The 26,282-nt window shown below is 42.2% G+C and overlaps 1 non-coding gene across 1 annotated transcript; it reads left to right on the forward strand.

Annotated features, from left to right (window-relative positions):
* The first annotated feature begins 17,784 nt into the window (after nucleotides 1-17,784).
* LOC112426899 (small nucleolar RNA U13) lies at nucleotides 17,785-17,889 on the forward strand. Its single transcript, XR_003018291.1, has one exon. It is a non-coding gene; the product is annotated as a small nucleolar RNA U13 (small nucleolar RNA).
* The last annotated feature ends 8,393 nt before the right edge of the window (nucleotides 17,890-26,282 follow it).

A 26,282-nucleotide genomic window follows, 5' to 3' on the forward strand; every position in this document is an offset into this window, starting at 1 on the left:
TAGGAGAGCCACGTGCCCAGTAAGAGGTAGCCACCCAATCAGATGAGAGAGGAAGTCTGGTGAGTGGGGCTTCCGGGAAAGTGACTATTTTCTTGGTACAAAGGCACAGAGTCAGTTGGCATGCACCTTGGACCCTTTGCCCCTGCCCCTTCTCTTTGCCTGGAACCCAGACACAACACCTAGAGTAGAGCAGCCATCTTACCCACCATGAGGACCAAAGCCAGTCGCTGGGATTGTCAGACAAGGACGTCAGAAGCAGCCTGGTCCTTGGTGATTTCTCTGAGCAGCTGTAAGAGTCCTGGGCTATCTGCTTCTGGACTTCCTGGTGTGTGAGAAAACAAACCCCTATTTGGTTAAAATAATGTAGTTAAGTTTCTGTTACAAGCAATTGAACAAATTGTTACGTGTAAGCCTTCATGGTGGAGAGAGTCTCTATCTAGGGTTTGAAGGTGAGGAATATTCACCTAGGTTGGGAGAAAGGAGAAGCTATTCCAGGGGTGCAGTATGTCCCACCCAGTGGCAGGGAAGCAGAACCAGCACATGCATTCAGGGCAATGTCGAGAGCCAACCACCCTGGGCAGAGTACAGTTAACTTAATTTTGTAATGCCTAAGGGAGAACAAGAAGGGTAAAGGAGCTGATGTATGAAACAGCATAGAAAGGCTGGAGACTTGGTGAGAAGGTGAGAAACAAGGCTTGGGCCACATCATGGATTTTATTTTTTATCTGTTTATTTACTTTTTTTTTTTTTTTGAGATGGAGTCTTGCTATGTTGACCAGGCTGGAGTACAGTGGCGCGATCTCAGCGCACCTTGATCTTTGCCTTCTGGGTTCAAGTGATTCTCCTGCCTCAGTCTCCCGAGTAGCTGGGACTACATGTGCGTGCCACCACACCCAGCTAATTTTTGTATTTTTAGTAGAGATGGGGTTTTACCATATTGGCCAGGATGATCTCAATCTCTTGACCTCATGATCTGCCTGCCTCAGCCTCCCAAAGTGCTGGGATTACAAGCATGAACCACCACACCCAGCTTATTTATTTACTTCTATAGACAGCATCTCACTTTGTCGCCCAGCCTGGAATGTTGTGGTGCATTCATAGCTCATTGTAACCTGGGCTTAGGTGATCTTCCTGCCTCAGCGTCCTGAGTAGCTAGGACTATAGGCGCATGTCACCATGCTTGGCTCACATTTTGGGTTTTGAACTAAACAGTTTAGACTTTATTAATATAGAGGTGGAGTTTGGGGCAAGGACATACAAAGCCAAATAGAAACACATCCAGACATTTTATACATGTAACTAGATCTTCACACAGTCAGTGTACAAGTATTTCCAAGCATTTCAGCATGTGTCAGACATGGTTCTAGGCCCAGAGTGAAAGGTCAAGGTTCTGTAAAATAATATTAAGCTCAATTTTGGACCCCTAAACAAGTATTTTATAGAAAGGATTCCATTATCATTTTAAAATGATGAAACAGAGTGTTTTTGGGGGCAGTGGCTGGGTTCAAATCCTGGCTTTGTCACTTGTTCACTGAGTGGCTGTGGACAGGTTTCTTTACATCTTTTGCCTCAGTCTCCTCGGTTGTATTATGAAGTTAATAAAAGTACTTTCCTCACAGTTTAATCTTAAGGATTAAATGAGGTAGTACTGATTCAGTGGTTTTTGTCTAATTAACAGCAGGTCTAGTTTTCCATTGTTCAGTCCCTAAAATCATGTAGTGTCCTTGAGACCTTTTTTCTCATCAGCAAATCCTGCTGAATCTAATTTCAAAATAGATCCAACATCCAATTGCTTTGTGCCACAGTGATTACCATATTGGTCGTTCCTTCCAGGTATCCTCTTCAGAGCTGAGGTCCCTGTCCTCCACCTGCTGGGAATGTTGGCTGTCAAAGGCACACAGGTGTGTCCCTTGTGGGGCTTGCCTTGGCTGAGGAGAACTGCCTTGCTCTCCCAAGTGGCAGCCCCCAAGCAAAGCCTGGCCAAAGCATGGATACGAACACCTGGCCATCTTGCCTGTGGTTGACAGAGTGGTAGTCTAATCCCCAGACCTGTGAATGTGTTAGGTTACACGGCAAGGGGAAGTAAGGTTGCTAACCAGTTAATGTTCAGATATAGAGATTGTCCCGGATCATTTGGGTGGGCCCAGTGTAATCACAAGGCTCCATATAAATGACAGAGGGAGGCAGGACAGAGTCAGAGAAGGAGATGTGATGGCAATTGCTGGGATTCAGGTGGCCTCTAAAAGGTGCAATGCAGGCAGCTTCTAAGCTTCTAGCAGCAGGAAAAGGCAGGGAAACAGATTCTCCCTCTCAAATCTCTAGTAGAATGCAGCTCTGCTGACACCTTACCAGTCCCATGACACCCATTTGGGGCTCTTACCCTTTTGTTATTTAGAATTGTAAAATAATACATTTGTGTTGTTTTAAGCCACCAAGCTTGTGGTAATTTGTTATAGCAGCCACGGAAAACTAATCTAATTTTGGACAAATCTGAAGGGCCATCCCAGCTCCAGGGCTCCCCATAGGATAGGCTGAGGCATCAGATGCCACTGTCTTTCAGGTCAGCTTCTCCCTCTGACCTATTATGCTTTCTTCAAGTCCTAACACGAGTATCTCCCAAGAGCACCCCCCTATAACCCTGTGGATGTAATTGCTCATCTCAGAGTTAGTTTCCAAGGATCCAGATCTAAGACAATATCTCACCTGGATTGTTATACTAGCCCCCTAAATGGTCTCCATGCTTATGTCCTTAACCCTGCAGTCTCTGCTCAACAAGGGAGCTGCAAAGACTCTGTTAGAACACAAATTAGATCAAGACACTCCATAGCTTTCCTTTCCACTCAAAGTAAATGTCAAATTCCCTTTTTTTTTTTTTTTTTTTTTTAAGACAAGGTCTGGCTCTATCACCCTGGCCAGAGTGCAGTGGCACAATTTCAGCTTACTGCAACCTCCACTTCCCAGGCTCAAGCCATCCTTCCTCTGCCTCCTGAGTGGCTGGGTCTATAAGTGTGTGCCACCACGCCTGGCTAATTTTTTGTATTTTTGGTAGAGACAGGGTTTTGCCATGTTGCCCAGGCTGATCTCAAACTCGTGAGCTCAAGCGATCCACCTGCCTCGGCCTCCCAAAGTGCTGGAATTATAGGTGTGAGCCACCACACCTGGTCGAGGTCAAATTCCTTGCAATGATATAAAAGACTTTATAATCTGCCCAACCACGCTGCCCTTACTTCTTCAGCCTCACCCCCTGTGACTCTTCCCTTGTTCACTCCACTTTAGCTACACTGCATCTTTTTTGACCTTGCCAGTAAAACTCCTGCCCCAGGACTTTTGCACTGACTCTTTGCTCATATGCCATCGTTTCCCTGAGGTTCCTGATCACTCTGTTTGAATGGCAATTGTCCCTCATCCTACACTGGCACACCCTATCCCTGTTACCTGCATCATTTTCTGTATGGGCCTGTAAAGGGGCAGCTTAACTTCAAAATGCATTTTAAAACTTTTTTTCCTTTCTCTTGGGTTTCAAGATGTAACCTTGAACCAAGCTGCAGAAGCCTTTTCCCTTAGCCTTAAGATAAACTCCACATCCCTCTCTTTCTCACCGTATACACGCCCTTCACATTTATCTAACTATATGCTGGTATCTAACTATGTGCCTACTTAGAAGTTCCAGGGACAAATCTTGAGAGAGACAGATCAAGCCTGGAGACCCAGCTGCAGAATTCCAGAGATTGCCTCAAGGTGGCTAATCAACAACCTGGCCATTGTTGAGATGACGCCAGCCCACACTCCAGGTGGACTAGGACCCAAGATAGCCACTGGAATAAAATTCAGTGCACTTCCTGCATCCCTGCCATATCAGGTCTTCCCTTTTTAAACTCTTGCCTTCCCACCTCAAAATTCAAAGTGGTTGCTTTGGATAGGAATCCAGCCACTTTCCCTTTGCCAACTTTGGAAATAAAGGCACTTTTCCCTACCATACCTCGCTCTTGTTAATTGGACTCTGCCAGCAGTGACTGAAGCTGTGTTCAGTTACAGGCTTATAACTTTCTAATATACTATATAGTTTATTTATTTTGTTTATTATTTTTCTTCTCTCATTAGACTATAAGCTCTATGAAGCCATGTATTTTTATTTATTTACTGCTCTAGCCCCAGTGTTTAGGACCATGCCTGGCAAAGAGTGGCACTCACTAAAAACTTGCTGAATGACTAAGTGCAGTGCACTATTCTAAAGTATTTAGAACAGTGTCTGACACATAGTGAGTGCTCAATAAGGGCTAGCTATTAATATTATTTTTGCCAGTGGAGAGGAGGTCATGAGATTCCTGTCACTGCAGAAGCTACTCATATACAGCATTTGATCCCGTGATCCTGCGAGAAGTGGAAGACAAATGATATGCATATGTTAATTAGGACACTAGTTTCCTTGTTTTTATGTGTGTGAACCAACCCCCATGATGAGTTGAATTCCCTTTAGAACAGATGTAAAACCATACATCTGAGTCTCTCACATGTACCTAAGAGGTGATGAAGGGCAGAGAGGAGGCTGTGGGCTGGAGGTGTTTGGAACCACAATTTGGGCCCAGAGAATCTGAGCTCAGGGAAGTCTGATCTGGCCCCAGGTCAGGCCTGATTGATTTTGGGACCACTTTGGGAAATGGGGAAAGTCCAGCAGTTATACTGTAGCAGAAAGGCTGATGGTAGTTTATGCTGATTCTGAACTTTTCTTTGTTGGAAGAGCTGCCTTTTTAAAATGAGATGTCTATGAAAAAAGAACCCAGAGAAATATGTATGTGTCTCTGGTTCCCGGCACAGAGCTCCTAAAGTTCTAGTAATTCTCTGAGTGATAAGAGCATCTTTTGTTCTAATGAGGCAACTCTTACTAGGCTCCTTTATAACTTCAGGATGGAGGTTGGTTGCCAGGAAGACCAAGTCTTGATGAGAAACTTGGAACTTTCAGTCACATCCTCCAAGGGAGAAAAGCTAGGGCTTCAGTTAGTAATCAATCATGCCTACAAGATGAAGCCTCCATAAAACCCCCTAAATGCTTGGTGACCACATCAAGGTGCTGGGAAGGTGCCAGAGGAAACTCCATGCACCACCCCCACACCTCGACTTATGCATCTTTTCCATTTGGCTGTTTCTGAGTTTGGCTATTTCTGAGTTTGTAATAAACTGGTAATAATATGTAAAGTGTTTTCCTAAGTTCTGTGAGCTGTTCTAGGAGGGGGTTGTGGGAACCCCTGATTTGTAGTTGGTGGCTCAAAAGCCCAGAGGTCCTGGACTTGTGATTGGCATCTGAAGTCTGACATGGGGACAGTTTTGTGGAACTGAGCCCTTTCACTGTGTCATCTGACACTAACTCTGGTAGTTAGTGTCAGAATTGAATTGAATTGAATTGTACAACATCCAGTTGTTGTCTGGAGAGTTGGAGAATTGGTTGGTGGGAGGAAAAAATCTCATTTGGTGTCAGATATGTTGTGAGAAAAGAAAAAAAAAAAAAAAAAAGCTTGTGACCTCTGTCTTTTCTTGAACTGATTGTGCTGTTACCATGCAGTAATAGTCGAAGGTGAGGTCTTTTCTTTTGGTAGGTTTTAGGGAAAAAAGCTCAGAAACATACTTTGAAATTGGAAACAGCAAGAGTATATGGATGTGTATGTGTAAGATATTCTGATTCCTAGGGGTATACACAACCACCTTTATTATTATTATATATTTTTAGAGTTGGGGTCTTGCCATATTGCCCAGGCTGGCCTCAAACTCCTGGATTCACAAGATTCTCCCACCTTAGCCTCCCGAATAGCTAGAACTATAGGCATGCACCACTGCACTCGGCTACAACAATTTTAAGAAAAAAATCTGGCCTGGCAAGGTGGCTCACGCCTATAATTCCAGCACTGTTGGAGGTCAAAGTGAAAGGATCACTTAGGGCCAGGAGTTAAAGACAAGCCTGGGCAGCACAGTGAGGCCCCATCTCTACAAAAAAATTAAAAAAAATAGCTGGGTGTAGTGGCATGTGCTCAGGAGGCTGAGCTGGGAAGATTGCTTGAGCCCAGGAGGTCGAATCTGCAGTGAGGCATGATGGCGCCACTGCACTCCAGCCTAAGTGACAGAGTGAGATCCTGTCTCAAAAAAAAAAAAAAAAAATCTATCCTGCTTGATATAGATCTAGATTTGTAGTCATCATAGAATAACAACATGGCCAATTCTGCCATCTGTTGGTTGTATGAGCCCTATGAAGAATCAACTGATGTGTGAGAGACACTTGAAATCATTGAATGCTGGAATAAAAAATCATATAATGCATAAGCTGTCAGTGACAGGTGGGGTCAGTCCTATTTCTCATGATCTCTTTGAGATAGATAGATACTTTATAACCTTTACTGCTTGTTCAATTCAAAAACAGACAACACATTGAAATGTCTTAGGGGCACTGAAGCTCAGTTCTGTTTTGATCCCTATTGTTGAGGTTAGCACCTATTCAGATCTCTTTATAATGACACTGGAAATTACATATGTAAAAATATGTATACAGTTACTCCTGTAATTTTTTGTTAAAAAAGGTTAATTTCCAATTTTTAAATAATTCATTTTAAAGATATGGGATGGGTGCTCTTTTCTGAAATTTAGATAGTATTCAAGTCATAGCATAGTGCCTCAGGACTTCCACATCTATTGTATACTGCTTGCTTAAAAAAGTTGAATTTCTAATGCATTTAAAAATTAATGCTTCGGCTGGGTGTGGTGGCTCATGCCTGCAATCCAGCACTTTGGGAGGCTGAGGTGGGCAGATCACGAGGTCAAGAGATCACGACCATCCTGGCCAACATAGTGAAACCCTGTCTCTACTAAAAATACAAAAATTAGCTGGGTGTGATGACGCATGCCTGTAGTCCCAGCTATTCGGGAGGCTGAGGCAGAAGAATCACTTGAACCTAGGAGGTGGAGGTTTCAGTGAGCTGAGATTGCGCCACTGCACTCTAGCCTGGCAACAGAATGAGATTCTGTCTCAAAAAAAAAAAAAAAAAAAAATTAATGCTTCTTGAAGAAAATATCCTTCTACCCAGTGAGGAAAACATGAAATATACGCTTATAGAGTATTATTTTTGGCTCTTGAATACTAAACATTTTTCTTTGTCATACTTCTGTTAACTTATTACAGTATCTTGAAAACTTTTGAAATAGCACACATTGCTCAAGCATGTTTTTCCATGTGGAAAGCCTTAGTGCTTTTTCTACTGCACTTTTACTTAGTGATCCATTTTCCATCTTGTCTCAGGACCCAAGATGAATTGAACTAAACATGCAACCCCCCGCCCCCGTCTTTACTGTTTTTCGTCCTATTTTTGGTGGGCCATTTTATAAATTTAATTTTGAAAATTAGCCTAATCTTCTAAGGTGTAAGAATCTTGTCCAGAATTGCCTGATCTTCCCACTGACTCTTGCAGCCCAGGGGCTAATCATTTCCCTGCTCCATTGACCTGGAGTGATGATTGATGTTTCTAGCCACCTCGGTCTCCACCTATATGATTTAAAAATCTAATTTGCTTCAAATATCCTGTATGACAGGGATCACTGCCACAACTTCAATTCTTTACTGAGGGAATAGTCAGTGAACAGATTGAAGCCCAATGCCATTACTTTGTGCCTTCCCAATGTCACTTCTGAGTCTGCATCAAAACAATAACACATACTTGAACTTGTATTTTTTTAAAAAATCTGCTTTAGTGCTCATAATCCTTTTCAATCCCTTTTCCTGGTATCTAAAATATCTTAGCAACAACTCTCATATTTGAGCAACCATCAGGGTATAGTTTCAAATACTACAGCAATCAAAGCATCCTACTTCATTACTTGCTGATTTTTTCCAGGCAATCTATTTTTATTTTGTGAATATAACAGCGATATAGAAGCACATGATTTACTACCCTTCTCTCTAGTCCTCAAGAAAACTCTTTCTGTGACAAGCAAATTTCCAAGACTCTGTGACTTTTTTCATTCTTTTTTCTTTTTTTGAGATAGAGTTTCGCTCTTGTCATCCAGGCTGGAGTGCAATGGCGCCATCTCAGCTCACTGCAACTTCTGCCTCCCGGGTTCAAGCAATTCTCCTGCCTCGGCCTCCTGAGTAGCTGGGATTACAGGTGCCTGCCACCACGCATGGTTAATTTTTTTATTTTTAGTAGAGACAGGGTTTCACCACGTTGGCCAGGCTGGTCTTGAACTCCTGACCTCAGGTGATCCACCAGCCTCGGCTTCCCAAAGTGCTGGGATTACAGGTGTAAGCCACCATACCTGGCCGACTCTGACTTTTAAAGAGCCTCTGTTTGCTGCTGATTAAGCTCAGTTATCATTTGAAAACTTCCCAAAGAAGGCAGACTATATTCTGATGGAAAAATCACTATTATGATATACTAACATGAACCCTGTGAACCTCACCATTAACCAGAGATTTAAAAAGGTTTTAAATTGAGGTATAATATATAAACAGTGAAGTGTACAAATCCTGTATAAACTTGATGAATTTACACACACACACACACCCATGTAGCCACTGCCTAGATCAAGATATATTTCCAACAGCTCAGAAGGCTTCTTTGTCTCTCTTATGTCTCTTCTTAATATCCCTCTTCATGTAACCAAAGACCTGACATCTATAACCATAGATTTGTGCTGCCTGCTCTCTAACCTCATAATAAAAGGAAACATACTGTGTGTGTAGTTTTGTGTCTGGCCTCCTTCCTTATCAGTATGTCAATGAGATTCATCCTTGTTTGTACTTAACATAGGACTGCATTCACTGTTTTGATATTCCACAGTTTATTCATCCATTCTATTACTGATGAGCATTTGGGTTGTTTACGATTTTGGGCTATTGTAAATAAAGCTATTTAGTCTGAGATTTTCACATATAAAAGAGCACCTAGCTACACACAAATTCTGCTGTTTGGACAATCCTTTATATGATGATAGACACAGAGTAGAAAATTAAATCAAGGCTGGGCGTCGTGGCTCATGCCTGTAATACTAGCACTTTGGGAGGCTGAGGCAGGCAGATCACGAGGTCAGGAGATTGAGACCATCCTGGCCAACACGGTGAAACCCCGTTTCTACTAAAAATACAAAAATTAGCTGGGTGTCGTGGCGCGTGCCTGTAATCCCAGCTACTCGGGAGGCTAAGGCAGAAGCATCGCTTGAACCTGGGAGGTGGAGGTTGCAGTGAGCCGAGATTGCACCACTGCACCCCAGCCTGGTGACAGGGGGAGACACCGTCTCAAAAAAGAAAAAAAAAAAGTATTCTGTGAATCAAAGGATACAATTTTGCTTGTGTGTATCAAAGGATACTTTAAAAGCAAAAATACAACCTACTAGGTGGGGGGAAATATTTGCAAAGCACATATCTGATAAAGTATTAATATCTGGAATATATGAAGAATACCTAAAACTCAAAAATATAACCTAATTCAAAAATGGGCAAAAGACTTGAATAGAAATTTCTCCAAAGAAGGTATACAAATGGTCCATAAACCTGTAAAAAGATGTTTGGTGTCATGAGTCATTAGGGAAATTTAAATCAAAATCACAATGAGTACCACCTCACACCTGCTAGCATGGCTATAGTTAAAAGACAAAACAAGATGGAAAATAACAAGTGTTGGTGAGGATGTGTAGATGTGTAGAAATTGGAACCTTGCACATTACTGGTGAGAAGGTAAATTGGTACAGACACTATGGGAAACAATTTGACAATTTCTCAGAAGGTTAAACATAAAACTACCATATGACCCAGTCATTCTACTTCAGTTATATACCCAAAAGAATTGAAAGAGGAAATCTATCTGTCTATCAGAAATTTCAACAGAAATTTATCATCTATCTATTATCTATCTATCTATCTCTCTCTATGTTTTTAAAATTAGAACTTGGAGAGATAAAGAACAGATGTTTGCACACCAAATTTTATAGCAGTGTTACTCACAAATGCCAAAAGGTATAAACAACCCAAGTGTCCATGAACAGATGAATGGATAAACAAAATGTGGTTTGTGTACACACACACACACACACACGTATTATTCAGCCATAAAAAGGAATACAATTTTGGTATATGCTACAACATGGATGAAACTTAAAAGCATGTTTGGGAAACAAGTCAGACACAGAAGGACATACATCGTATGATTTCACATGTATGAAGTACCTAGAACAGGCAAATTCATAGAGACAGAAAGTGGAATAGTGGTTACCAGGGGCTGGGAGTAGGAGAATGGAGGAGTTATTATTTAATGTGTAGCTTTTGTGTGGCTGATGAAAAACTTTTAAGTTTAGATAATGGTGATGGTTACACAACATTGTGAATGTATTTATTGCCACTTAACTGCACACTTATCAATGGCTAAAATGGTAAATACTATGCATATTTTCCCACAACAAAAGACCAACTATAGGTATAAAACAGTAGTTTTTCAGTAGTCATTCATTCAACACATGCTTATAGGATGCCATCTGAAAATAAGACCCTGTGTTAGGCACTGATGGAAAGAAAGATAAATCAGACATACTATATTAGTTTCCTATTGCTGCTGTAAAAAAGTACCATAATCTTTTTGGCTTAATACAACACAAATTTATTATCTTACAGTTCTGTGGGTGAGAAGTTCAAAATGGGTCTCACTGGGCTAAAATAAAGATACGGCAGGGCCGGGTTCCTTCTAGGGGCTCTGTGGGAGAATCCAGGCCTTTTCCAGCTTTGGGGGGCTGCCCCTGTTCCTTGGCTCATGGCTCCCCCAGCCCCCCGTCCTCATAGAGCAGCAATTGCATCATTTCAACCATGCTTCCATGATTGCATCTCCTCTGGCTCAGATTGTCCTGCCTTCTTTCATTTATAAGGACCCTTGTAATTACCTTGGGCCCTCCTAGATGATCCAGGATAATCTCTCCATCTCTACAGAAGATTAGCAACTTTCATTTCATCTGCAACTTTAATTCCTCCTTTCCATGTAACCTAACATATTCACAGATTCCAAGCATTAGGACATGGTTGTCTTTGGGGGCCATTACCCTGCTTACCACACAGATCTTCCTGATTTTGAAGATCAGTAGGAGAGATATGACAAAAGGTCATCAGTGGTGCTGCTGCTGTGCTCTGAGATTTCAGGGTGAGAAAGATTATTCCAGCTGAGAGAATCAAGAAACTTTTCTCAGAGACTATATGGACTATATAGAAACCAGTCAAGAAATATATACAAGGGTACCCTCTATGTCAAGGACTTTCTGAATGTTTTGTGGCATATGTGAGCTACATTTCACATTCAGTGGCGGCAGGATCATTAGAAAGCAGCAGATTAGCCAGGCGTGGTGGCTCACGCCTGTAATCCCAGTACTCTGGAAAGTCGGGGCAGGCGAATCGCCTGACCTCAGGAGTTCGAGAGCACCCTGGGCAACATGGTAAAACCCTGTCTCTACTAAAATACAAAAAATCAGCTGGGTGCGGTGGCATGCACCTATAGTTCCAGCTACTTGGGAGGCTGAGGCAGGGAGAATCGCTTGAGCCCAGGAGGTGGAGGCACCAGTGAGCAGAGATCATGCCACTGTGCTCCAGCTTGGGCTACAGAGTGATTGATACTCCATCTCAAAAAATAAAATAAAATAAAATAAAATAAGAAATAAAAAGGAAAAAGAAAAGAAAGAAAGAAAGAAAGCAGTAGCAGATTAGTCAATGCCAGAGAGTGATCCACAGTGGCTGCACAGTGGCATAATTCCATGGGGCAGTTTAGGGATAGGACAGCTATGCTGTTGTTGCTTGACAAGCAAGGGTGCCAGGACCACTATTTCCCAGTATCATGCAGAGGAGGACCTTACATACATGGTACCTGCTGGCAAACCGGAAATCCAGAGAAATGTGAATTCTGGCTCTAGCACTGAAAGTGTAATCTACCTACAAATGGCTGCCTGGCCTTGTGCTTCTCTTACACATGAAGCGGTTATAATTTAGATTGCTTACCAGTGTTTGCATTTGTACTACATTATCCAAGTAGTGACCTCACCAGCATTTTCGTATAGATGGCTACTGATAAACAGCAGTAAAATGTATCTTCTGATGTAAGCTTTTTGTATGATGCCCATGTACCCTCAATAGCACCAAAAAGCACTTTCACCCCACAGGAGATGGACTGGGAAATACTGCACTCCAGGTGCAGGAGCAGTGCGTCTGCACCTCCAATCCATGGCATCATGAAACAGCTCCACTAAGCATCTGAGACACCCAGTAGTGGCCACTACCATTTCCCTCCCCAACCGGCATGATTTGGTTTAGTCATCCATGTTAGTAATTGAATAAGTATGTGCTTAATAAATGTTTAATAAATGCATACAATATGAATAAACCAATAACTTCAAATATCTAAAATTGTTAACCCACGCCAACGTTGTAGTTCTGAGGGATCATACTTACCTGATTATATGCATTTCCTTGCAATAATGGCCTCATCGTCTGCACGCATCCTTGCTTAGGCAATTACATAGGTTCACTCTCAGCCTATGTCAACTCTAACTAGAAAAACACACTTATGGATGTTGGAAAAAATCTTTTTAAGGGTGGTTTTATACGAACAAGAAATATATTTCATTAGAATGTGGGCCTTGGTTAAAGGAAAACATTGCAGACCCGTGCAAACCCTGCCTGTCTCTTATTTCTAAGGATGTATCTAAGCCACAGGTGGAGCTGGCTTCCTAGAGCCCAGGAGTTTGTGTTTCTTTCTCTCCTTCTCTACTCAGTGATATCAAGAACTAGTAAACCTTTTCCAGTTGTGTGACTCCAGGTCCACAAGGCCCAGACTACTTCACTTAGTGTTTTCCCTGAGAGAATGTCCAGGAAAATTTCTAGTAGATTTCTGGACATTGGTCAAAGATGTTGTGCCAGACCCATGATTCCCTTATAAATGGAACACATTCAAGAATATGTAAAGTCCTTAGGAAATCAGGTTCCCCTATTTTTGGTAAGGCTTGCATAACATTTTCTGACTCTCTTTCTCTCTTCCTTCCTTCTTTCTATGTATTTATTAATTCAACAAATATTGAGCATCTGTGGCATGCAAGGGGCTGATTAGGAACTGAGGATTCAGCTGAGAATATTAAGAAGGTCTTTGCCTCCATGGAGTTTACATTCCAGTGAGAAGGTCAGGTAATGAACAAGTAGACAAATTAATTACTTCAGCCTGTAAGCACCAATAAGATAGTACACAGAGTGCCGTGATAGAGAATAACACGGGGAAAGCATGTTATTTTCATGCACTGAAATTCATATACCTGGACAACTATCTGCAGGTGTGTGAATAACACTGCGCTAGTCTTTTGGGGGCAGCCCCCAAGGAGAAAGCTTGGGTCAGTCTTCCTGGTGAAGGAGGAAAAAGAAAACTGAAAATGCCAGGGCAGTTTATCCTGTGAAGAATTCAGAGAGAAATGAGAATCTTTTAGGTTCTCTAAGATCCATGAGGGCATGGACATCCGTCTTGCTCATCGTGGCATGTCCAGTGCGTAGCCCTGTGCTGGCACACAGAAAAAGTTCCCAAAGCAGTAACAAATGAAAAACCCAACAGATCCTGAAAAGCACACATTAATGGGATTGCTTCTTTCTTTTGTCTTAGGTAGAAGAAAATCCCACAGTATTCAGAGTGATAAGTCTTGATGCCCAGACCCCTTTCCAAACAGAGCAGACTGTGATGGCTCCGGGCATGCCCTTAATAAGGCCCTTAGTAAGGAGTGGCAACAGGCTCAGGGCTGCAAGGACAATCTTCCTCACAGCGTCTTCCAGGAGGCGAAACCACTCGAGTATATTCCTGAGAAATATCAAGACATTAGTGCTGGCTGATTGCTGATCGGGTGTTTAAGAAAGGATTATCTCTTGGGTTCAGATTGCTGTTTACCAGAAGAAAATGAATACTCTTGATCCATCCCACAAAGGGTTCATTAAGAAAATACATTGCCCTATTATAGCATTTACTGTCTTGTAATTTATTTGTGCACACATCAATCTCTTACTCCAACAGACCGTAAACTTCTTTTGTGGCAGCTTTAAAATATGATGGGCAGAAGAGACTAAGTCTTGTCTCGAAGCTGCATTTTCATAATAAGCGTATGTCTTGAAATTACAGGTCTTAGATCAATAAAGATAGCATTTTTCTTTCTTTTTTTTTTTTTTAAAGACAAGGTCTTGCTCTGTCACCCAGCCTGGAATGCAGTGGTGCAATCTTGGCTCACTACAGCCTCCGCCTCCCAGGCTCAAGCCATCCTCCCACCTCAGCTTCCCAAGTAGTTGGGACTTCAGGCATGCACCAGCATGCTAGGCTAGTTTTTATTTTTTTGTAGAGGTGAAGTCTTGCTATACTGTGCAGGCTGGTCTCCAACTCCTGAGCTCAAGTGATCTTCCCACCTCGGCCTCCCAAAGTGCTGGAATTACAGGTGTGAGCCACCATGCCAGGCAGCATTTTAATTTTTTCGCCAGATTTCTCACTTTCTGTTTATTTTCATCCTCGTCATGTTACCTGGGTGGCTTTCGGGTAACTGCTGAAGATTATGGTCAGGCTACCCACCTCTCTGGATTACTCCCTCAGCGCGAATCTCCCCCTCTCCAACCCCTTTCTTGTTGATCTTTTAAATCCCTGACGTTTAGCACTGTAGCTTAGTAAGTGATTGTTACATTGAGTAACAACACTAATAATAAAAAAAAAATTTAAAAAGCACAGAATACAGGTGTTAATCTTATCTTCCAATACTTGTATTTTGAATGTACAACAAGCTGCAAAAGGATAATCACGCTTAATTCAAAAATTCTTTTTTATTCTTTTTTTTTTTTTTTTTTGAGACGGAGTCTTGCTCTTGTCACCCAGGCTGGAGTGCAATGGCGTGATCTCAGCTCACTGCAACCTCTGCCTCCAGGGTTCAAGCAATTCTTGTGCCTCGGTCTCCTGAGCAGGACTACAGGCACACACCACCATGCCTGGCTAATTTTTGTATTTTTAGTAGAGACAGGGTTTCACCATGTTGGCCAGACTGGTCTCAAACTCCTGACTTCAAGTGATCCACCCGCCTCAGCCTCCCAAAGTGTTGGGATTACAGGCGTGAGCCACTGCGCCCGGCCAAAAATTCATTTTATTTTATTTTATTTTTGACATGGAAAAACCCTTGTTTATTCGATTAAACAAAAATAAAACAAGCTGCATAGGAACAATTTTCTCTTCCAAACGGGGTATATGGCGGCCACAAAGGAGACACTAGGGAGGCATATTGTCCTAGAATAGTGCATTTGAAGTCCACTTCATTTGTGTGAACTGCAAAGATCTCTTACAAGTGGGCTGTAGTCAGACATTTATAACTGCTGTTCCTGTCCTTCTTCTCCCAATCAAACTGCTTTGACCCCAAAGCCTCCAAACCTTCTGTTGGGACAGGTGCAAGAGGTGAAGACTAAAGAGCCCCTGGAGATAAATAAACTGTCATTTCACCAGGACCACTCATGAAATCCCCATAAGCTTTCCCTCCCCAGGATACGGCATTAGAGAAAGGATCTGGGCTTAAACGATTATCGCTGGGCTGCTGCCAAGAGAGAATATCATATTCCTGGCTTAATAAATTAAAAAAAAAGAAAATGTAAGTTGAATCTAAATGAAATATAATTCAATTCCCTTTTTATCCAAGTGATTTAGATGGGCAAAGGATAGGGGCTCTGGTAAGAGCAAATTAAATGAATCCTCTGACACATCACAGTGGCTTTTAGGGCAGCATTGGGGGTGGGCTGTTGAACGGGGAGGTAAGGGCACTCCCCCAGCACCTAAGGCATATGTCAGAACACACAGTGAGAGAGGGAGGTGAGGTGAGGTAAAGCCCTACCCCACTGTTATTCCTGTCTGCTGTAAACAGTGAGGACTCACAGAAGGTTCTTGAGTAGGGGTCTTGGACATGACCAAAGTAGAGCTTAGGAAGCTAACCTCGTTAGATCTCAATAAATACTTGTTGGGTTAATGAATGAATGATTCAGATTAATATCAAGACAGAGACATGAATCTGGCCACTTAGGAATATGGATTTCACTAAAGCCCAAAGAAAAACAATCAGAAAGTGATATCAGATCAATACCATTATTAAAGTTTTAAGTTATTTATGGCTTTCTAATAGGTTCTTCTTAATGTAACAAAAGTGTTGAACAAATGTGACACGTGGAATGTGATAAAAACACAACCTGACTTTTGTTCTTATTGATCCTATAAAGTTTATTTTGTATGGTAATCTTTTCCTGCCTTGGATGAATACAGTTCACCCCAAGGTAATTTACAGTCTGTCTTGTGGTCATTTTAAGTTACAAACACAGCCCAATCCACACATTAGAATACCGAGCCCTGGAAAAATCTAAAACCTTGAATTTTATTTAATGTTGAATTGTCTCCCTTTCTTGGGCAGCCCCAGTATGAGCTGGCTGCCTGTAGTGAGAGAGGAAGGCTTGATCCTTCATTTCTCTTTTCCTGCTCCTCTTCCTCATTAGGCTTGTCCCTAGGGTTGGGACATAAAGAGAGGAATCAAAAATAGTAGAAGGGAATTTTCTTACTCAGCCCTATCTGCCATAATTTGACTTTGTGCTGAGTGTGGGCTGACATTTAAAGCTGATATTCTCTTGAGCACTCTTTTGGGGGGTACCCCCTCTGTGGAATCTCTGGAGCTGTGTTGATGCCCCTTCTTCTGCTGACAGCTCCCCACTTTAGAGGATCCACCCCCACACACTGTGGAGTCCCATTGCCCCTTCTAGGAGGTCCTCTCTGATAGAGCCTCACACAGCCTCAGGATCGCTGGTCCTCTATCCTGTCGTACACTGGGGGAACACACCTTGTCCTTCCACTGCAGGGGCTTGGGGTTGCAGGAATTTCCCAGAGGTAGCAGCTACTTGCTTTGGCTTCATCATCCTCAACACAATTGGCCAGCTTCTCTCTTACTCTACAGATTTTCTGGGGCAGAAATCAGCCCTCAGCCCACTGTCTTTCAAACTTCAGGTGACTCACATTAGACTCTCAGAATGGCCGTGTTGAAGGCCCTCAAAACTTGAGGGAGGTTCAGGTGTCTCCTCACTCCTTATTTCCTCTTGAGATACAGGACTTCAGGCTTACAGCAAAAACTTCCAAAAAATCCTTCTCACTAGAATTTTTCTTCTTTCTTCTTACTCTGCAACAAATCTTTTCTATTCTTGAAGAGAGAAAGAAGCCCTTGGATAAACGACCTTAAATGTTGAAACCAAACCCAAACATCAGGGTTTATTTTGTTTTAGATTCCTCTTACCGGGTTCTGTCCCATGCACACATTGGTACCTGAGAGCTACAATGTCAGTCCCTCTGGAGAAACTGAGGTGAGAAGTGTTCTATTTTAACATTAGGTTATGTTCACCTAACAAACTATGTAGGGCATTCAATAAAGTGGCTTCAATTCTTCTCAGTTAATACTCTTGCCCTTTTAAAGCCTGACATTGAAAGAACTTCCAAGGTAACCAAATTGGTAAATATCATTTGCAGTCTTGACTGATTGTGACTGTTGCCTGATCACCAGGGGTAGGAGCTTACACAATTTGGCAGAGGCTTTCTTTAAGAAAAAGAATGCAAAGTTAGGAATAAAAAATTGGTTGTCTAGAAAATAGAAAAAATAAAAAAGAAATAAAAAATTAAAACAAAAACAAAGATAAAAAATTGGGTATGTAAACAACTATTTACTTGGAATGAGAAAAATCCAAAAATTACAAATTTTAAAATGCTGATCCTTTTGTGTTTTATAAATGTGATGATTGGGTTCTCACATGTGAGTTGTGTGAGATGCTTCCTTCAAACCCTGTTACAACATCCACACATACCGTGTCTGTCGTGAAAGAAGAAAAATTAAAAAAGAATAAAATGTTGACAAATACGTCACAAACATCAAAAGTCCAGGAAAAATTATGTAATTCTTTTATTAATGAATTGTCTTACATATACCTTTATAATTCTTTTGAATTTTAATATAATCAATAATTCTGAATAAATACGCAAAGCTACATGAAATTAAGGTACATAGAGGAGTAAGTAAAATCCATTTTAAACATCATTGCATTAAGCTACTTACTTATACTACGCACATGGGCTTATTTTATAAATATGTGTGGTGATTTTATCACTGGAATGTTTCTTTAGGTTGTTGTAATTTATTGATGAATACTTTTTCATTCTCTTTTCTCTAAATCTGCTCTTTGTCTTCAGGATGCGATGTGATCCAACATATTGGGATGTATAAAATACATGACTAAACAGACACAGTCAGTGTGAACCTGGCACTGGTTTGTGTCCTACAATACAGGATTTCTGATACATTCTATTTTGTGTGATTTACCTCAAAAATAAAAAATATTGGGTTTATAATTGCATATACTGCTTATCATGGATATTCTCAACAGGACAGAACTTCCATTTTGACCAGGCGTCTTTGAGAATTAAATCCTCAGCTCAGACTTTTACATAACTGAAGATTGGCAGAATTTTCCACAGGCTAGCTTCTGGTTTCATACTTTTGAAAACTTTGTCTATGTGATTACCTACAAACTTCCAATGCCAAGTACAATAGGTTACATTAAAATCACAATATGACCTCTAGCTTTGCACCTGTCTGTCAGATATTGGTTGAGTAGCAAAGGAGCATTGGAAATATTGCTGGAAGCCATTCCTGCACCACGATAGCTAACAATAACTTAGATATGGAAGTGAACCACATATAAATAACCTTCTTAACCCAAACTCTATGTCTCTTCAAGTCAGCTTCCCCTTAGCTGAATCCAATCACCCCTTGCCTCTTTAAAATCACCCTTGACCAGGTGCGGTGGCTCACGCCTGTAATCCCAGCACTTTGGAGGGCCAAGGCAGGCAGATCACCTGAGGTCAGGAGTTTGAGAACAGCATGGCCAACATGGGGAAACCCCATTTCTACTAAAAATACAAAAAAAAAAAATAGCTTGGTGTGGTGGTGTGCGCCTGTAATTCCAGCTACTTGGGAGGCTGAGGCAGGAGAATCACTTGAACCCTGGAGGCGGAGGTTGCTGTGAGCTGAGATGGCGTCACTGCACTCCAGCTTGGATGACAGAGCAAGACTCCATCTCCAAAACAAACAAAAAGACCACCCTACAGAAGAGCAAATGTAACAGACAGTAAGCTGGAGAGGAAAGAGTCAGAGGTCTTAACCGATTGTAGTTAACACCCTACAGAAGAGCAGGTGTAACAAACGGTAAGCTGGAGAGGAAAGAGACAGAGGTCTTAACCGATTTTAGTTAACCTAGCTCACAAGTTTTACAAAAGCTTATGACTATGGGAACACATTGCTTGGGTCCCAAGCATGAAAACGGCTTATGCAAGGGAGGGGGCCTAGAACTTTATTAACATCATAGTAATTTGCCTTGCCAACCAGGAATGAGCCCTGCTTGGATGGACCAACTGTTCACAGTGTATTTACAGTTACAGAATTGGCACTCTGGTGTGCTTGTGGGCAAATGTAGGTTAATATGTGTTACTGCCAGAGTTTAGCAGTTGGTCAACCTCCAACAGGAGTCAGCAACTGTGTAGAATTTCCCTGAGTTTTAAATGTATGTCTTAGCCCTAAAGGCCTTTGGAAAGTTATTGGTCTTATTAGTGAGTTCATATACCATTGAAAGATATTTGACTAGAAAATGACATTTTAGTAAACTGGTAAGGAGGAGACTCATAAAAGCACCACGAAGACACCGGGAATATTAAAGAGAGCACAGTAAGATGTCTTATCAGTTTATGATTCTCTTTTGTATACTAGTACTTTATAAGTAAACAGTCACAGTTAGGAATGATTTCAGCTACAAGTAACAGAATAATTAACTAATGGTGGCTTAAATAATAAAGATAATTAACTCTTAGGACAAAAAGTCTGAAGGTAGGTGACAGATAACTCTGCTATTTTAGGACTGTGTGTCATTACCTTTATGATTCTCACGGTAAAAATATGGTTGTCATAGCTCTGGGAATCATTTGTGCAAAGGCAGAAAACAGGAGGTAGCTAGAGCGTGTGTGTCTATCTCCTTTCAGTAAAGAGGAGAAATCTTTCCTAAGCAATTTGCCATCAGAATTGCTCTTTAAATCTCATTGGCCAGAACTGGGCACATGGGCACCCCTAGCCGCAAGGAGGAGTTGGGAGAGTGAATATCTGGCAAAGGGGTATGAGAGTTTCTTGATTGGCTTAGACTTGTCATGCTTTATCTTTCAGGGCTGGGCACATAGCTGTCCTGAAAAAGAATATGGACTTTATTAGTAAGGAATAAAAGGGATATGGCTATTGGGTGGCAATGAATGTTACATGCAACCAGAACCTTTGGGTTTAGTAAAACTATCTTTTTACTTGGCAATTATCAAACTAACATGAATTAAGAACATATGTGAATACAAACTATCATTTCATTAGCAAATATTCTGTGCTAGGAACTTGGTACTAGATGTTAGATATACATTATCTGCAATTTTCCCAGCAGTCCTGCAAGATGAATATTATCCCTGTTTTCAGAAAAATTAGGTTACATCCCAATTAGAGAAATAAGTAGCTCTATTCTGACTTCTATCATTAAAGTCTTACCTTTCTTGAACTTCAAGTAAATTAAATCATATAGGAGGTATTTTTTGGTTTCCAACTTCTCTTGCTCAATATTAGATTCTGGACTCATTCATGTTGTTAATGAATACCAGGAATAATTTATTTTTTATTGCTGTGTACTTATTGTTTGAAAAAAATAAAAATTTATTCATTTTACTGTAGATTGACATTTGGGTTGTTCCTAGTTTAGTGAAATGATTAAAGCAACTAAGATTATTATGTGTGACACAATTAGATCATGAAGTATATGATTATATAGCTATATGATTAAAGCAACTAATATATAAGTATATATCTTATATAACATTATATTTACAGAAATGACCAAAATAAATCCGACAAAAAGTACTCCTTTTTGTTGGATTTGCAATTTGTTAGATTTACATACAAGAGTAAAATAAGGTATTTTTAGCTTTAGTAGATACTCTCTAAAAGATTTCCAAAGTAGTTGTAACAAGTTACACTCCCGTCAGCAAATTACGAGAGATTCATTTGCCAATGGTTGGCTTCGTTATATATATTATTTTAGAAGGTAGTAAGGAATATGGTATGTGCTATGGAAAAGGAGAAGTTGGGCAAGATAAAGGGGATTGGAAGTACTGGGGGAAAGTACAGCAGTTTGAAATGTTAAATATGTGGTCAGGATTGGCTTTTACTTATTTGTTTTTTTGACAGGGTCTTGCTCTGTTGCCCAGGCTGGAGTGCAGTGGCATGATTATCGCTCACACTGCAGCCTCAACCTCCCAGGCTCAAGCGGTCCTCCTGCCTCCCAAGTAGCTGGGACTACAAGTGTGTGCCACTGTCCTCTACAAAAAATATATTTTGTATTTTTTGTAGAGATGGGGTTTTGCTGTGTTGCCCAGGCTGGTCTGGAACTCCTGGGCCCAAGTTATCTGCCACCTTCACCTCTCAAAGTGCTGAGAGTACAGGTTTGAGCCGCCATGCCTGGCTGGCTTGTTTTTTTTGTTTTTTTTGTTTTTTGTTTTTTGTTTTTTAATGTGCCAGCTGAGCAAAGTCACGAAAAAGTAAGGGAAAGAGCTCTGCAGGTATGTGAGGAAAGTATTCTGGGTAGAGGGAAAAGCCAACACAAAGGCTATTAATAAATTGCTGGTATGTTCCAGCAAAAGCAATTGGTCACTGTGGAAGAAATAGAGTGAACAAGGGAGAAAGCTATGGGAAATAATATGAGGGGGGAAACAGCCAGATCATGTAGGGCCTCAAGGACATGGTGAGTGCTTTGGCTTTTACACGGAGTGAAATGGGGAGCTACAATAGGGGTTTGAGATGAGTGACATAATCTGATTTACACTTTAAAAAATTCTGGTTGCTAGATTAAAAATAACTGTGGGTGGGAGCAGGGAGATGAATTAGTCTATTGCAGGAGGTGACAGTGGCTTTGACCAAAGTGGTGATAGTGGATGCTCCAGGCAAATAAGGTGTCAAAAGCCAAGGTGCAGAGATGGAAAGTTCAGTTTGAGGCCGGTATCAGAACTGTGAGCAAACCAGTTGTCTTACTAACGGGGGAGGGAAAATGACAGCTGCCATTTATTGAACATTCACTATGTGGCAAGCATTGTGCTAAATGTGATACTCAGGCGACCTCTTTTAGTCTCCATAACAACCTTGTAAAGACATTTAGACTTTAGAACCTTTCATAGTTACATGACTAAAACGTAGCACACCTGGCATTCTAACCCTTCATATCATTCTATTCTAGCACTAAGGCTAGAAGGGAAACTTGAGGCCAGATTGTGGAGGGCCAAGAGGTTTGAACTTTTGCCTGGTTTGAACTTTTACCTTCTCAATCTTTTTCCCGCGTCCCCACATTTGAGCGACAGGACACCTCCAGGAACTGCAGCTCAGCAACAGAGGTGCAGCGCGAGCGCGGCCTGGGGAGGGTCATCGCCTTTTTGGGCGTGTGGGGAGAAAGGCGGCTCGCCTTGTCGTGGCTGGCGATACCCCTCTCCAGGAAGGGTGTGACTCTCCGCTTGAGGATCCTCCCTATACGTAAAGAGGAGGCTCAGCAGAGCCTTAATGAGAGATCATAGAGGATCGACAACAAGGGTCCGGAAGACGAATTGGCAGTGAGGTGTATGGATTCGATACAGAAGCTGGAGGTAGAGTCCAGCTAACAGACCACTGCAGTTCGACGGAGCCAGAGTGGGGCAACGAGGAGAGATGTCGGGGAGGGAAAGGGGATGGGACTTGGGGACTGGAACGGCTCGAGGGCGACGGAGACAGGGGAGTTAGGCTCTAAGGATTCTCTTACTGTGCCTCCTCCCAGTGTCCTCGGGTGGCGGCTGCACAGCCCGCGAGCCCTCAGAGCTGCCGTGCAGCATCTTGGCCACTAGGAGGCAGGCCCGCCTCATCTGGAGCCCCGGCTGCCGCTCCCTCCAGGGAGGGCGGAGCTGCTGCTTAAATTCCAAGTCAGGTCAGCCCCTGGAACGCTTAATGGGAGCTTGGATTTAGAACAGTTGATTGTCATTGAGAAGGAAATTTGGACGGTCTCCCACTTGATTGAAAACGGCTAGAAACAAGGCTTACGGTAGAGCAATGAATGCCAGAGTGCAGGCGCCGGTGCCCAGGCGGCCCGGGGAACAGGAGGGCCGGAGGAGGAAACAGCTGCCTGCAAAACACCAGCAGCGCCCTTAATTAACAGCAGTGCTGGCCCGGGGGGATTGTGCTTCCGGAAATTCCCAACTCCTTTCCCTGCTTGCCCAGGGCCATTCCATTATACAATTTCTTACGTTTTTCCCAGTCCCGGGTCTGAAATGGAAAGAGGTGTTACCCTAGATGCCCCGAGACAGCGGGGCCACAGAGACCTCGCACAGCCGAGTAGCAGTGGAGCAGGTGTGTGTGCGTGTGCGTGTGCATGTGTGCATGCTGTGAGGGTGTGGTGTGTGTAACATGCTCCCATGTGTCTATGTGCCTGCTCTGCAGGGGGAATGCTAATGTTTGTTTGTTGTTTGGCTTCAGCCCAAAAGAGAAACAAATAATGAGGTGAACGGAAATGAGCTGAAGTCTCTGTTTTCACCGCTAATTAGCCCCCGTCGATTTTGACGAAGAAGACATACAATAGACACAAGTGAGCAACGGATGAGAAACTCAGAGACCTAGGCTGGGGAAAGGGCGTCTGGTGCGGGGTGTGTGGGCAGGGCTAGGAAGGGAATCTCAGAAGCCCGGTGCCTGGATCAGGTCAACAGGTCATGCCCACCCTTAGATGAAAATCTGCGCATTATTCCATCTTGGCTGGCATCTCTTATGGGCTGGCCTTCATCTTACTAAAGGCCATTTCACTTTTTGAAGGGTTGACAGTTACCTTCTTCACCTTCCCCTGGGCAGTTCTTTGTTCTCTTTGTCAGGTTGGCTGCTGTCCATATTTCTCAGAGCCTTGGTCACAGCCTCTTACTCACCAGCTGCGCAGACAAACCCAGCCTTGACCTGGCTCTGCACTTCAGCATGTTGCCTGCTGCTCCTTAGGCTCTTCTCTTGCTACCTGTGAAAGGTCAGATGCAGAATGGTGAAGGCAGAAACAGACTGTTTGATGACAAGGTGAGGAAGAGCTGCCGCTTAATATACCTGTGTCTATTGATGTGCGAGTGAGCGGGAAAGGTGGTGGTAGAAAGTCATGTTAGAGACCTCTGTGGCAGACCCTTCACTTATCAGCAATGCCAGGGTCCCTGTCTGTGGTGCCCCCACAGGCCCAACTCATATGGGCTCCAGAGACACCAGTTCAGCTCAAGAACGTGTCCCCCAAGTTGCCAAAGTATGTGTCCTACCCTCAGAGAACCTGGTCTCTCCAGGGCTCTCATTGCCCCTTGTGAACATACGCCTTGCTCCTTGAGCATGAATATGAGAATTAAAAAAAATTCTTCACCCGGAGCAAGTTCTCCTCAGACTTGTATTCTCGTATGTGTGTGTATGAGAGGGAACTTCATTTCTTCCACATCCTAATAAATATAGAGAATGGTCACTTCTTAGAAATTGTTGTTCACAACACTTCTGGGTTGTTGCTAGTCTTTATCCCCTTTCTTTTTGCTTGTCCCTTTAGGGCACAACTATCACAGTCCAGGTTTTCTTTCTAATGCTGCTCTTCTTCTTCTTTTGTTTGTTTGTTTGAGATGGATTCTCACTCTGTTGCCCAGCCTGGAGTGCAGTGGCGTGATCTCAGCTCACTGCAACCTCTGCCTCCTGGGTTCAAGCGATTTTCCTGCCTCAGCGTCCCAAGTAGTTGAGATTACAGGCATGCACCACCACGCCCAGCTAATTTTTGTATTATTAGTAGAGATGGGGTTTCACCATGTTGGCCAGGCTGGTCTTGAACTTCTGACCTCAAATGATCTACTCTCCTCAGCCTCCTAAAAAGCTGGGATTACAGGCATGAGCCACTGTGCCCAGCATGCTCTTCCTTTATAATTTGGTAGATTGGGCCATGGTGGGAGTTCTCGAACTTTAATAATAATGATAAAAAAAAAAACTCCCAAGAAGTTTGTTTTAAATGCAGATTTGTCAGGTCCTGCCCAAATCTATGGAATCAGAATTTCTGGAGTGGTATACGGGAATTGGCATTTTACCAATCCCTCTGCTACCTCCTCCTCCCCTAAGATCCGAAGTCAAACGGTTCACAGAACACATATCATAAAACGTGGTGCTGAAGGAGGCCTTGAGCCCTTGTCTTGGTCACTCAGGCTGCTATAACAAAACACTGTAAACTGGATGACTTATAAGCAACAGCAATTTAATTCTCACAGTTCTGGAGGCTGGAAGTCCAAGATCAGATATGGTGTCTGGTGAGTGCTCACTTCCTGTTTCCTAGAACAGTCCTTTTCCCCGGTGTCCTCACCTAGTGAAAGGGGCAGATAAGCTCCCTTGGGCTCTTTTATAAGGGCACTGATCTCACTCATGAGCCCTCCACTTCATGACCTAATCACCTCCCAAAGGTCCCACCTCTTAATACCATCACCTTGGGGTTTAGATCTCAATACATGAGTTTTGGAGAGACACAAACATTCAGACGACAGCTGTCCCTTTTTTTTTTTTATGTTGAGAGTTCTTTATATATTTTAGATCAAGACCTTTCTTAGATATGTAATTTCTAAATATTTTCTTCCTGTCTGTAATTTGTCTTTTGATCCTTTGTCCAAGGTCTTTCACAGAACAAAAGTTTTTAATTTTGATGAGATCCAATTTATAAATTTTTCTTCTTATGGCTCATGCTTTTGATGTCAAGTCTAAGAACTTTGCTTAGTCCTACACCCCAAAGATTTTTCTCTTATATAGTTGTATGTTTATGTTTGAGTCCATGATCCATTTTGAGTTGATTTTAGTATTGGTTTAGGTCCAATTGCTCCAGCACCATTTATTGAAAAGGCTATTTCTCCTCTATTGCATTGCTTTTACTTCTTTGTCTAAAATCAATGGGAATTTTGAGTGGGGCTATATCTGTGTTCTCTATTCTGTTCCACTGATTGCTTTGCCTGTTCCCTCTACCAGTACCATACTGTCTGGATACTGCAATTACATATTGGGCCTTAACATTGGGAAGAGTGATTCTTCCCACTTTATTCTTGTTTTTAGTTTTTTTTGTTTGTTTTCTTTTCTTTTTTTTTTTTTGTTTTTGT

This window comes from Macaca nemestrina, chromosome 1 (assembly GCF_043159975.1).
Source record: "Macaca nemestrina isolate mMacNem1 chromosome 1, mMacNem.hap1, whole genome shotgun sequence".
NCBI classification, from domain to species: Eukaryota; Metazoa; Chordata; class Mammalia; order Primates; family Cercopithecidae; genus Macaca; species Macaca nemestrina.